This window comes from Sciurus carolinensis, chromosome 1 (assembly GCF_902686445.1).
Source record: "Sciurus carolinensis chromosome 1, mSciCar1.2, whole genome shotgun sequence".
Taxonomy (NCBI): domain Eukaryota; kingdom Metazoa; phylum Chordata; class Mammalia; order Rodentia; family Sciuridae; genus Sciurus; species Sciurus carolinensis.
This window is the reverse complement of record NC_062213.1, coordinates 133,451,476-133,465,890: the sequence shown is the minus strand read 5'-3', so window position 1 is coordinate 133,465,890 and position 14,415 is coordinate 133,451,476. Positions and strand designations below refer to the sequence as shown.

Below are 14,415 nucleotides of genomic sequence, written 5' to 3'. Positions count from 1 at the left end.
TTTTTGCTGAGTCCATGTGCATGGTATGTTTTTCCCCATCCTTTCACCTTTAGTCTATGGGTATCTCTTTCTATGAGGTGAGTCTCTTGCAGGCAACATATTGTTGGATCTTTCTTTTTAATCCAATCTGCCAGTCTATGTCTTTTGATTGATGAATTCAGGCCGTTAACATTCAGGGTTATTATTGAGATATGATTTGTATTCCCGGTCATTTGGTTCATTTTTTTACTTTTATTTATTTATTTATTTTTTTGACACAACTTGGTTCCTCCTTTATTTGACAGTTCCTTTAGGATAATTCCTCCCTTTGTTTTCAAGGTTAAATATTTTTGTTCAATATCTGAAGTTCTCTCTTCCAGGTGTTCTATCCTATTGGTTATGCTTTCTATGGAGTTTTTATAGAAACTTTGTTTTCAAGGTTAAATATTTTGTCTTCAATATCTGAGGTTCTGTCTTCCAGGTGCTCTATCCTATTGGATATGCTTTCTATGGAGTTCTTAATTTGGTTTATTGTTTCCTTCATTTCAAGGATTTCTGTTTGTTTTTTTTTTCAATATCTCTAACTCTTTATTGAAATGATCTTTTGCTTCCTGTATTTATTTGCTCTTTTAACTGTCGATTGGTGCCATCATTCAATGCCTGCATTTGCTCTTTCATCTCATCATTCAATGCTTGCATTTGCTCTTTCATCTCATCATTTGCTTCCCTGATCATTTTAATTATGTACATTCTGAACTCCCTTTCTGTCATTTTTTCTGCCATGTTGTCATTGGATTTTATTGATGTAACATCTAGATTTGTTTGGGGCATTTTCTTCCCTTGTTTTCTCATATTGTTCAGGAATCAGTGGGTCATTAAGATATTGCGGATTCCTCTATTGACTTATAATGTCCCTGAAGATTGCTAGTATATCCCCTCTTATCCTTCAGTAGCCTGAAGTCTTGGAGGAAGTTGATAATGTGGTGCTCCACAAGGAAGCTGCCTCTCTAGGGTTGGTGACCCTCAGGTGGGGTATATTCCCTGATAGTGGGCAGAGGTGCCTCCACTTGTTGACCAATGGTCATCCAAAGGGGAAGTAGACTGTGGACTGAGGCAAGGCCTGTTTGTGCCTATGTCTCTGGCTTTACTGTCCCTGTGGGAAAACCTCCCCCGGCCGGGAAGAGTCACTCGGTGGGGACGTCTCGCTAGTCAGTTGCCCTCCTAGAGGTTCCCCTCAATTTACAACTACCGCCTGGGCTGGGCTGCCTTCCTCTGCTATGTTCCCAGGGGCCTGGACCTACCTCCTGGGCCTGGGAGCCTCACCCTTTGGAGACGAGTCTCCTTAGGCTGCCCCTCCTCAGAGAATCTGCCCGCAGTCCTGGAAACTTCGCTCCGCCCCTAGGCGTGTCTCTGTGCGGCTCTTCCACCAAGAAACCGCCTAGGTCCGGGGACCCTGCTCTGCACCTAATCGCCTGCCTATGCGGCCCCTCCTCTGAGTCGCCACCTGGAGCCCTGTACAATAGCTCCGAGACCCAGAGTCCCGCCACACACCTCTTCCTCCGGACAGCCGCCCAGTGTTCCAACACAGTCACTAGGAGTCCAAGCAACTCACTTCGCGTTCTCCTCCTCCCACCAACCGCCCATAGCCCTAGGCAGTCACTCTGAGTCCAAGTGACCCGCCCTGTTCCTCCTCCTCCTCAGGGTAGCCCCCTAGGTGTTCTGGAGCGGTCGCTTGGAGACCAGCGACCCACCGCGCTCCTCCTCCAGGCAGGCCACCGGTGTTCAGGAGCGGTCGCTTTGAGTCCAAACAACTCACCACTCACCTCCTCCTCTGGCAACCACCTGTAACTCTGATGCAGTCACTCCTAGACCAAGTGACCCACTGCGCTCCTCCTCTTCCTCCAGCAAGTCCCCCGGTGTTCAGAAGCGGTCACTCTGAGTCCAAACAGCTCACCACGCAGCTCCTCCTCAGGCAGCCTCCTTGAGCCCCAGTGGGTGCTCCAAGTCCAAGCGCTGTGCTGAACAGCCACCTCTACGATGTTCCCAGTGGTCCGTGTTTACCACTCCAGTGGGGGATGGGCGTCTCACCAGGCAACTCTACTTCACAAAGTTCCCTGCGTTCCGGGACTACCGTCCCATCTGGGATGCCTCCCCAACGGGAGAGACTCACCTGGCGGCTTTGAGTTGGTCCCAAGTTTCTCACTATCTCCTCTTTTGAATCCTGCATCCTGGAGCAACATGAAATGCAGCCGCCCTCTAGTCCGCCATCTTGAAACCTCTGGAAAAGAATTTCTGAGAGATAAAATCACCTCCTATTGCTTTTGAAACACATGGTTGAAATCTCTGAAGGAACTCTTGATGAAAATTTCTGTTGCCTCTTTCTCGCTGTCTCTGTGCAAACCCAGCAGTTCCTGGAGGGTCTCTGTGGGCAGCTGCACCTTCTGTCCCATCAACTTGTCATAGTGTGAAAGTGCCTTTTGCACAGCACCTGTGTTCTCTATCAGAGCCAAGGTCAGGATCGTGTTCTTCATACAGGGCAGATCCCCACTGTTAATGGCATTGACGTAGGTCAGTACCAGCATCTCTAGACCTACAAATAGAAAACAAATGATGACATTTAGTTTAGGTAGAGTGAAGGAAATTTTCCAGTTACTGTAGTTCTGTGCATGTCTATGAATATGTAATTGTCTCCTCAAAGGCATGAAGATCAACTGGAAGCCTAAAACAAATGCACACTCCCAAGTCTTGCCTCAGACCTATGAAACAGATCCTTTCCTTGGGCAAGATATACTTCTGATATATATAGACACCAAGGAAAGGATACCCCCTTGTATATAAGATTGCCTCTGTTTACTGGATCTTTTTATATGTATGATTTAGGACTATTAAGACAGGAATTGCTATCCCTTTGTTAATATCTATAGGGTATGTCCTCTGAACCTGGTCTATTATTTGATGGCATTAAGTCAGTATTTGTGGAACACATGTTAGAATTTCCATCAGATGGAGTCATTTATGGGGTTTAATTTAGCTTGGTGTTATACAGTCTCATGTCGCCATTGAGCTCTCAAAATATGGTCACATGACCTGAATATTTAATTTCATCAATTTATATTCAAGTTAAATAGGCACATATATTTCTTTGAATGCCAAATTGGACAGTGCATGTCCAGGTTAATAGGGAAATATTAAGAATAGAGCTTCTTTTCTTTGATCTTTGCAAGTTCTTCCCAGTCAGATATTTTATTAACAAAAACATTAGGTATTTTTTGTGACCATCTCAAATTTAGCAGAGCAATAGAAACAGCTGAAAAACAAATTAAGTCATTGTTAATGGAAGGATTGGAAGGGAACTCATGAGATCCATTAACCTAGATGCCTCCTGAGAGAGTTTTAGCCTTGGAATAATTGAGGATGCAGAAACAGAATTCTGCCACTTTTTGCAAAAAACCAGAATCCATTTCATCATCATGCAGTATCTCCAGCTGGGTAACTTCTTCCACTCGTAGGTGGACAGAAGATAAAGAATTTCTCCTTTGGAAAGAACTTTCAAATGTAGAGTTGGGAAAGGTTGTGTTTTTCAGCTTCTTCACTAGTGTCTGGAAAAGGTATAAAATTAAAGGGGGCAGGGTAGTGGTTGGATGAAGTAGAATACATAACAGAGTGCTAATGTTCCATTTAAGAAATTCTTCAAATAAATGTTTCCTCTACTTCATATCCTTTAGGTATGTGCAGCCTCACAAAACCTATGTACCGGGATGAAAGTAACCTACTAACAGTACAGTTGAAAGGAAAGCAAAAGAAACTCATCTCAGGAACAATGGAATATTGCAGTTAAAACTGGATCTATTAAGACAGGTACTAAACAAGCATTACTTCCTAGGAATATCCTAGAGTGGCTGAGCATAGTGGCACAAAACTGTAATTCCTGTCACTCAGGAGAATAACGCAGGAGGTTCGCAAGTTTGAGGACTGTCTCAGCAATTTAGGAAGACCCTGTCTCAAAGTAAAAAATATAAAAGGCTAGGGATGTATCTCAGTGGAAGAGTGATAGATAGATATTTATGAAAGGAATAACCTGGAGTATATGAACAGAAACTTGAATATAAGTACCTGCACAAAAATATTAATTCCTGATAAATTTTCTCCCTGTTTTCTAATCAGCGGTTCCTTCACCTTGATTTAGGATCAGGGAATTCTTCAGGTACTCATCTGCTCTGAGGGATTTTTCACCTGCTTCCAGTTTCAGGGTCACTTCTCTCAGAGTCCACACAAATCTGGGAAGAAGTGCAGAAAGTCAGCTGAATCTTCAACCTCATTTGTAGCAGGTTTGCCTCTGATGCCTCTGGCCAGCTCTGTCACATAGCTGAGGAGCTAAGGAAAGGTGTCAAAATGAACCCTCATCTCATATTAGTTCCACAGTTCCAAAAGTTTGTTTTGCTTTGTTCTGACACTTGTGGATTTATCAAGTATTTTTTTTGGGGGGGGGGGAATTAGGGATTGAAATCAAGGACACTCAATCACTGAGACACATCCCCAGCCCTATTTTGTATTTTATTTAGAGACATGTTCTCACTGAATTGCTTAGCACCTCACTTTTGCTGAGGCTGACCTTGATATCCCAATCCTCCTGCCTCAGCCTCCCAAGTCTCTGGGATTACAGGTGTGCACCACGATGCACAGCTATCAAGTATTTTTCATGTTTCTTTTTATCTTTTAGTTTGATTCTGTAGGATTTGTAGTTAGGCTGCTCTCTTGTTAATTCAGGAACCCTTCTAATGTTAGAGTCTTCTGAGTCACAGAATGGATATTGCAGTTGGTCCATGGCCTGCTGGTTGATGGCTCCCATGCTGTTTTACACAAAGATGCTGCTCAGGAGGACTGCGAGGGCAAAGATCCAGCAGTCATTTTGGTTGTTGCCCTGGAAGTCAGAACATAGTTGGGTCAGGCATAAATTCATCATCCTGGTCCTTTCTGGATAAGCATTGTTAAAAAATGTGTTTGTTTAATTAGATTTATCTAGAACTATAGGAAGAACCTGAATATAAAATTATGTTGTTATCAATAAGACTTATAGTGTGAACACTTTCTAATTAGTATATTTTGTTGGAAACAATTATATTTTACCAGCACATTAGGTCTGCTACGACCACTAGCAAAAAACTGCAAAATAAATAGTCAAGATTTGTGGGCATTCTAAACTTGAAACTTTCCTTCCTGTAAAGCAAAGTTGGCTTATATATGAGTAATAATATTTGAAAGCATTTATTGAGCAATTATGCACCTGATTCTATGCCAGGACACCATGACTTCTGGAGAATTTGTTGGTAATGTCCTGACTTTCAGTAGAGGTGGCATGCAAAAAGAACTCTGGCATTTAATAGCAGCCTCAAATTTTCTCTAGATAGAGATGGTTCCAATTCTGACTTGAAAGATAGGAAATGTAAAGCAGCTTCCTTCTATGGTCAGTAGGCCTGTATCCAACCTCCTTGTGTTTTAATTTCAGGACAGGTAAATGTAACAAGAATAGGAGAAATGTATCATGTAACATAAGAGATGAAATCTGGCCAGCAGCATCACTAGGCATGACAGAAGAAAGGGAATTCTAGTAATAAACTATCCCTCCTGTCTTTTACTCCCACCTAACATTTCAGAACCATGGTATTCTGATGCAGGAGTTCAAGTCTTACAATAGATGCATACCCAGCTAAGTAACCCCAGTGATAGGTCTTATTATACATGGAGTATTCATTTTGATATCTATTTTGGTTTCTGCCATGACAGCTTCTCTAGCTTTATCCCAAGAAACTCAAAATTCTCATTTTCTTAATAATTTGGCTCAAAATACTTCCAAAGCCCTACATAATTGGGTAAATATTGATGAAAGACTGAGACAAAGTTAAATAATTGTGAAACTACTGCCATAAATATAGGAAATGAGCTTACTGCTCTCAAATTTAAACAAAGACTTTGATGCCATGCTGGCTATAAATACGTCTGTGATACTATAGCCAAATACAATGCTTCCCAATGGGATGGGAAAAGGTAAAGAATCTGGGCATTTGGCACAGAATAATGACAGTATAGATCTTATGGAGTTACATCATAACATTCAGGATATTCAGGCAAGCAGGAATGACTTCCTGGATCCTGTGACACTTGCTGAATTCATAATTCATGATTTTAATGACTTTAATTCTAGGAATATGTTAAAACATTCAGTATGGTATATTTTTGGAATCATATTGTAGTACGAATTCTCTTTTGCATTGTAATTGTTGCCTTATCCTCCGACATGACATCAGGGAACTCCAAATAACAGAACATTGAGAGGGAACCAAGATGGTGGACTAGAGGGTAATCGCATCTCCCGTCACTTCAGAACCCAGGATTCAAGAAGGGGAGGCATTGAGAGACTCGGACTAACATAGAGCCGCAGGGTGAGTCTCTCCCACTGGGTGAAACTTGACCCGGGTGACAGGCTGGGAAGGGACAGCTTCTTGGAGTAGGGCAGGGCAGCTAGAGTCTTCCCCAAGCAGCCCTACTCCCTCCGGTGGCAGGCACGATCCACAGTCAGCTTCTTAAAGCAGGTTGCCCAATGTCCACACAGAGCCAATCCAAGCCCTGGACCAGCAGTGGGTTCCAGCCCACAGGTGGCTTCTGGGACCAGGGCAGGGCAGCCAGAGACTTCCCGAAGCAGCCCTGCACCCTCCAGTGGCAGGCGCGATCTACATCCAGATACTAGGAGCAGACCCACCCAGTAAGAACTTTTCCGCACACAGCCAGTCCCAAGCCCTAGACCCAGTAGTGGGTTAGGGGCAGCTTTCTTTGGAAGCACTGCATTATCAAGTTCCTCCAAGACTTCAGGCTACTGAAGGCTGGGAGGTGATATACTGGAAATCTACAGGGACACTATAAGCCAAGGAGGAAATCTCTAATCTCAGAGTCCCACTGATATCTGACCAATATGAGAAACAAAAGAAGAAAATGTCCCAAACAAACCCAGACACTATATCAATAAAACCCAATGACAGCACAGCAGAAGAAATGTCAGAAAGGGAGTTCACAATGTACATAATTAAAACAATCAGGGAAGCAAATGAGGACATGATCGCACCAATCAACAGTTAAAAGAGCAAATACAGGTAGACAGAGATCATTTAAATAAAGAGTTAGAGATACTGAAAAAAAAAAAAACAAACAAACAGAAATCCTTGAAATGAAGGAAAATATAAACAAAGTTAAAAACTCCATAGACAGCATAACCAATTGGATAGAACACCTGGAAGACAGAAACTCAGACATTGAAGACAAAATATTTAATATTGAAAGCAAAGTTGACCAAACAGAGAAGATGGTAAGAAATCTTGAACAGAATCTACAAGAATTATGGGATATAATGAAAAGGCCAAATTTAAGAATTATTGGGACTGAGGAAGGCACAGAGAAACAAACCAAAGGAATGAACAATCTATTCAATGAAATAATATCAGAAAATTTCCCAAATCTGAAGAATGAAATAGAAAATCAAGTAAAAGAGGCTTATAGGACTCCAAATATACAAAATTATAACAGACCCACACCAAGGCACAATATTATGAAAATACCTAACACAAAAAATAAAGATAGAATTTTAAAGGCTGTGAGAGAAAAGAATCAGATTACACTCAGGGGGAAACCAATAAGAATATCAGCAGATATTTCAATCCAGACCCTAAAAGCTAGAAGGGTCTGGAAAAACATTTACCAAGACCAGAAAGAAAACGGATGCCAACCAAGAATCTTATACACAGCAAAACATACTTTCAGATTTGACGATGAAATAAAATCCTTCCATGATAAACAAAAGCTAAAGGAATTTACAAAAAGAAAGTTGGCAATAAAGAACATTCTCAGCAATATATACCATGAGGAAGAGATGAAAAACAACAATGCAAATCAGCAACAGGAGAAACTAGCCTAAAAGAATAGCCAAATAAAGGAGAAACCAAATCATGTCAAAAAATAAAAATGAGTCAAATGACTGGGAATACAAATCAAATCACAATAATAACCCTGAATGTTAATGGCCTGAACTCATCAATCAAAAGACATAGACTGGCAGATTGGATTAAAAAGAAAAATCCAACAATATGCTGCCTACAAGAGACTCATCTCATAGAAAGAGATACCCATAGATTAAAGGTGAACGGATGGGAAAAAACATACCATGCACATGGACTCTGCAAAAAAGCTGGAGTATCCATCCTCATTTCAGATAATGTGGACTTCAAGCCAAAACTAGTCAGAAGGGATAAAGAAGGACATTACATACTGCTTAAGGGAAGCATAAATCAGCAAGACATAACAATCATAAATATCTATGCCCCGAACATTGGCCCATCCATGTACGTCAAACAAATCCTTCTCAAATCCAGAAACCAAATAGACCATAACACAATAATACTAGGTGACTTTAATACACCTCTCTCACCACTGGATAGATCTTCCAAACAAAAATTGAATAAAGAAACCATAGATCTCAATAACACAATCAACAATTTAGACTTAATGGACATATATAGAATATACCATCCAACAAAGAACGAATACACCTTCTTCTCAGCAGCACATGGATCCTTCTCTAAAATAGACCATATTTTATGCCACAAAGCTACTGTTAGCAAATACAAGAAGATAGAGATACTACCTTGTATTCTATCAGAACACAATGGATTGAAATTAGAAATAAATGACAGAATAAAAAACAAACTTCTCCAATAGCTGGAGATTAACTAATACACTATTATATGATGAATGGATAACAGAAGACATCAGGAAGGAAATAAAAAAAATTCTTATAAGTAAACGAGAACAAAGACACCTCATATCAAAATCTCTGGGACAGTATGAAAGCAGTACTTAGAGGAAGATTTACTTCATGGAGCGCATTCAACAAAAGAAGTAAAAATCAACAAATAAATGACCTAACACTACAGCTCAAAGCCCTAGAAAAAGAAGAAGAGACCAACACCAAAAGTAGTAGAAGACAGGAAATAGTTAAAATCAGAGCCGAAATCAACGAAATTGAAACAAAAGAAACAATCAGAAAAATTAACAAAATAAATAGTTGGTTCTTTGAAAATATACACAAAATTGATAAACCCTCAGCCACACTAACAAAGAGAACAAGGGAGAAAACTCAAATTACTAAAATTCAGAATGAACAATGCAATATCACAACAGACACCAGTGAAATACAAAACATAATTAGAAGCTATTTTGAAAACCTATATTCCAACAAAACAGAAAACCTCGAAGACATCAACAAGTTTCTAGAGACATATGAATCACCTAATCTGAACAAGGAAGACATACACATCTTAAATAAATCAATTTCAAGCAATGAAATAGAAGAGGTCTTCAAAAGTCTACTAACAAAGAAAAGTCCAGGACCAGATGGGTTCTCAGCTGAGTTCTACAAAACCTTTAAAGAAGAAATCATTCAAATACTTCTCGAAGTATTCCATGAAATAGAAGAGGAGGGAACCCTTCCAAACTCATTCTATGAAGCCAATATCACCCTGATACCTAATCCAGACAGAGCCACATCGAGGAAAGAAAAATTTAGACCAATATCCTTAATGAACATCGACGCAAAAATTCTCAACAAAATTTTAACAAAACGCATCCAAAAATATATTAAAAAGATAGTGCACCACGAACAAGTGGGTTTTATCCCAGGGATGCAAGTTTGGTTCAACACACAGAAATCAATAAATGTAATTCACCATATCAACACACTTAAAGTTAAGAATCACATGATTATTTCAATAGATGCAGAAAAAGCATTCGAAAAAATACAGCATCCCTTCATGCTCAAAACACTAGAAAAAATAGGGATAGTGGGAACATTCCTTAACATTGTAAAGACCATCTATGCTAAGCCCATGGCCAATATCATTCTAAATGGTGAAAAACTGAAAGCATTCCCCCTAAAAACTGGAACAAGGCAGGGATGCCCTCTTTCACCACTTCTTTTCAACATAGTCCTTGAAACTCTATCCGGAGCAATTAGAAAGACCAAAGAAATTAAAGGGATACGAATAGGAAAAGAAGAACTCAAATTATCCCTTCGCTGATGACATGATTATATATTTAGAGGAACCAGGAAATTCCACCAGAAAACTTTTAGAACTCATAAGTGATTCAGTGAAGTAGCAAGTTACAAGATCAATGCTCATAAATCCAATGCATTTTTATACATAAGTGATGAATCTTCAGAAAGAGAAGTTAGGAAAACTACCCCATGCACAATAGCATTGAAAAAAATAAAATACTTTGAAATCAATCACACCAAAGAGGTGAAAAACCTCTACAATGGAACTACAGAACACTAAAGAAAGAAATTAAAGAAAACCTTAGAAGATGGAAAGATCTCCCATGTTCTAGGATATGCAGAATTAATATTGTCAAAATGGGCATTCTACCAAAAGTGCTATACAGATTCAATGCAATTCCAATTAAAATCCCATGATGTACCTTACAGAAATAAAGCAAGCAATCATGAAATTCATCTGAAAGAACAGGAAACCCAGAATAGCTAAAGCAATCCTTAGCAGAAAGAGGTAAGGGGATATCGCAATACCAGATCTTCAACTCTACTACAAAGCAATAGTAGCAAGAACGGCATGGTATTGGTACCAAAATAGAAAGGTGGATCAATGGTACAGAATAGAGGACACGGACACAAACCCAAATAAATACAATTTTCTCATATTAGACAAAGGTGCCAAAAGCAGGCAATGGAGAAAAGATAGCCTCTTCAACAAATGGTGCTGGGAAAACTGGAAAACCATATGCAACAGAATGAAATTAAACTCCTATCTCTCACCCTGCACAAAACTCAACTCAAAACGGATCAGACCAGAGACCCTGCATCTTATAGATTTAAAAGTAGGTCCAATTCTTCAACATGTCGGCTTTTGATCAGACTTCCTCAACAGGACTCCCATAGCACAAGAAATAAAAGCAAGAATCAACAACTGGGATAGATTCAAAGTAAAAAGCTTTCTCTCAGCAAAGGAAGCTATCAGTAATGTGAAGAGAGAGCCTACAGAGTGCGAGAATATCTTTGCCAATCATACTTCAGATAGAGCACTAATCTCCAGAATCTATAAAGAACTCAAAAAACTCTACACCAAGAATACAAATAATCCAATCAACAAATGGGCTAAGGAAATGAACAGGTACTTCACAGAAGAAGATCTACAAGCAGTCAACAAACATATGAAAAAATGTTCAACATCTCTAGTAATAAGAGAAATGCAAATCAAAACCACCCTAAGATTCCATCTCACCCCAATTAGAATGGCAATTATCAAGAACACAAGCAACAACAGGTGTTGGCGAGGATGTGGGGAAAAAGGTACACTCATACATTGCTGGTGGGGTTGCAAATTAATGCAGCCACTCTGGAAAGCAGTATGGAAATTCTTCAGAAATTTTGGAATGGAACCACCATTTGACCCAGCTATCCCACTCCTTGGCCTACACCCAAAGGACTTAAAATCAGCATACTACAGAGATACAGCCACATCATTGTTCATAGCTGCTCAATTCACCATAGCCAGATTGTGGAACCAACCTAGATGTCCTTCAATTGATGAATGGATAAAGAAACTGTGGTATATATATACAATGGAATATTACTCCACCATAAGAAATGATAAAATTATGGCATTTGCAGGCAAATGGATGAAATTGGAGAATATCATGCTAAGTGAGATAAGCCAATCTCAAAAAACCGAAAGACGAATGATCTCGCTGATAAGCGGATGATGACAAATAATGGGGGGTGGGAGGGGTTAGCGTTAAGGTTAGGGTTAAGTTTAGGGTTAGGGTTAGGGAGGGGGGCAAGAATGGAGGAAAGAAGGACTGTATAGAGGGAAAAGAGGGGTGGTAGTGGTGGGTGGGAAGGATAAAATATTACAGAATGAATCAAACAACATTATCCTATGTAAAATTATGATTACACAAATGGTACGCCTTTACTCCATGTACAGAGAAACAACATGTATCCCATTTGTTTACAATGAAAAATAAAAAAAAATAAAGTCAGTCTGACACTTAAAAAAAAAAACATTGAGATAAGAGTTCAGATTAATGAAGGTCGGGAAATGATGTTACCATGATCAGATCTGATTTTAACTAAAAACAGAGAAAATGAAAAATCAGAATATGCAATCCCATTGTAACCTACATCTGCTCCAAGGCCACTGTTAGCTTTCTGTTACTTCATAAGCATTTTATTAAATGTTTTATAGCTTATGAATCTGTAGGTTAATTATCTCTATCACTTCCGGACTGATTCCATACAGAGAAAGGACAATTTTACTTTTAAAGAGGATAATTTAAGCAAAGTGAGGAGTTAGTTGAGTCTTATTTTCCAGACTGTAGTGAATAATAGCATGAGAAATGGACATTTAACTTTAACTATCCCTCCCTGACTCTTTCTCCTCTCCAGCCCCATGCTGTATGCCCACAGTGCATGTATAGAAGGCTCAGCAGAACTTTGTTAGTGGCACTCACACTTTTGCTTCCCAGCCTGCTTGTTCATCAAGTAAGATTTACCTGTGCAGTAGAGGCCCAAAATATCCACCTTCACCACAGGCTGCGTGGTGGCAGACAGGATCTTCTGGGCTTCCTGCTTGAACACTAGCTGCTCCTCCCTGTCCTTGATGATGTACAGGGGACCCAGCATGGCCATCACTGAGGACTAGTCAGGGATGTTACTTTTCCTGCAAGGGAAGAAGTGGGATTAGATAGAATTCCAGTCTCTAAGCTAAGCAAACAATTTCACCAGCTCATGTTGCCTTCAGAATGTCATAAGATTTCCCTGATTTGCAACATATTTTGTGTGTTTCAGTGAGACAAAGAAGGGTATATATTTGATCATGTTATATATTTGATCATGTTATATATTACTTAAAATAGTCCAATGCAAAAATATTTTTTATATTGTGGTTTATCTATATTTAAGCATTTGTATGATCAAAAGTTTTATGTTTTGAGGTTCTCATTAATAGTTTACTATGTATGTTAAGAGGGAAGTAGCATATGTTCAGAAGAAATTTACTTTATAAATTGGTTATATGTAAAAAGGAATGTATGTCTATTGATTTATTGAACCAATAATTATGTTTCTTTTTTTTTTTAACTTTGTGCAAAGACTAGGGTCTAGCTGCTTGTTTCTGACTTCAGTGAACTATAGGCTTGTTGAGAAGAAAAGTAACTGATGAACACCACTTATACTTACATGCGATGTGCCTCCTGATATTGAATATTGTTTAAAGTAATTTCTTACATAATACGAATCCCTAATGCTTTCCTTCACTTTCTGTCCTTGATTCCATGTCACTGGATGTTTCAGTCAGATGCTGGGTCCTTTGTCCTGTCTTAAAGGCTAAAACACTACATCTTTATCTTTGCCCTGCAATAGGATTCTCATTTTCTATCATCTAACCCAGGTAAAATTTTAGATTGAACTATTATTCCACTTGCATGAAGCTTATTATTTATCTACCTTCTGTGTAGGCAGATTGATTCTTCTTTATCTCTAATATTCTGTAATCCAAATTTTGCTTTAAAACCAACTCAGTTTGTATATTTCATATGAGGCTTTCTGTTCAGAGAAGGTATATTACTTTGTATTCTCAAAGGTGATTATGAAGTATTTTCTGATGAACAATGGCATTTTTTTTTCTGAAAAGTTCATTTTGGAACTATACAGAATTATAGTAGTGTTTTACAACAGCAATTAAATATTTTTTTAATTGGGGAGCAAAGGAGGTAAGTATTGATCTCTGCTGGTAGTGATGTAACTGTTTCTTTGTTTACTTAGTTTTCTGACTGCTATATATTGATCCCTGTGTCCTAAATTGATTCTGGTATAACTAACCTGTTAGCATTTTTGTGATTCATACATATTTTATTTAAAAGTTCCTTTTTCACTTCTTATTCTACATGAAAAAAAGAATTTGTTGAGATGTTTGCTTCTGTCCAGATGGAGCAAGGAGCAGCAGACATACACAAGTACTGCATGTGTGAAGCATTAATTTTCAAGACACTGGACATTCAGACAACAAAGTTGAATGATCTCTGCATGTCCTAACAAACAAAAGAGGGAGTGTGATTGACCCTTCTTGCTGATTTAAACAGAGACACAGGTAGAGAGAACTCAGTCCTGTGGAGTCCCTGATATAAGGGGATGGAGTTGAAATTTTATGGAGGACAAAGCACTAGAATGCTGTAGAGAATACCAAAGAGGAGTCAATTGAAGAGGGAGCTCTCTAGAGCACTGCGGGGCTCACCTTGGTATCTGCTGGATGCTGGTCAGTAGAGTTGGAGGAATTCCTACCAAAAGAATTAGAGGAAACTTTAAGGGATAGATGCAGT

The 14,415-nt window shown here is 39.1% G+C and overlaps 1 pseudogene; it reads right to left on the bottom strand.

The window, feature by feature from the left end:
• Positions 1 to 2,291: 2,291 nt before the first annotated feature.
• Positions 2,292 to 12,727, bottom strand: LOC124959210 (guanylate-binding protein 1-like; annotated as a pseudogene).
• Between the last annotated feature and the right edge of the window lie 1,688 nt (positions 12,728 to 14,415).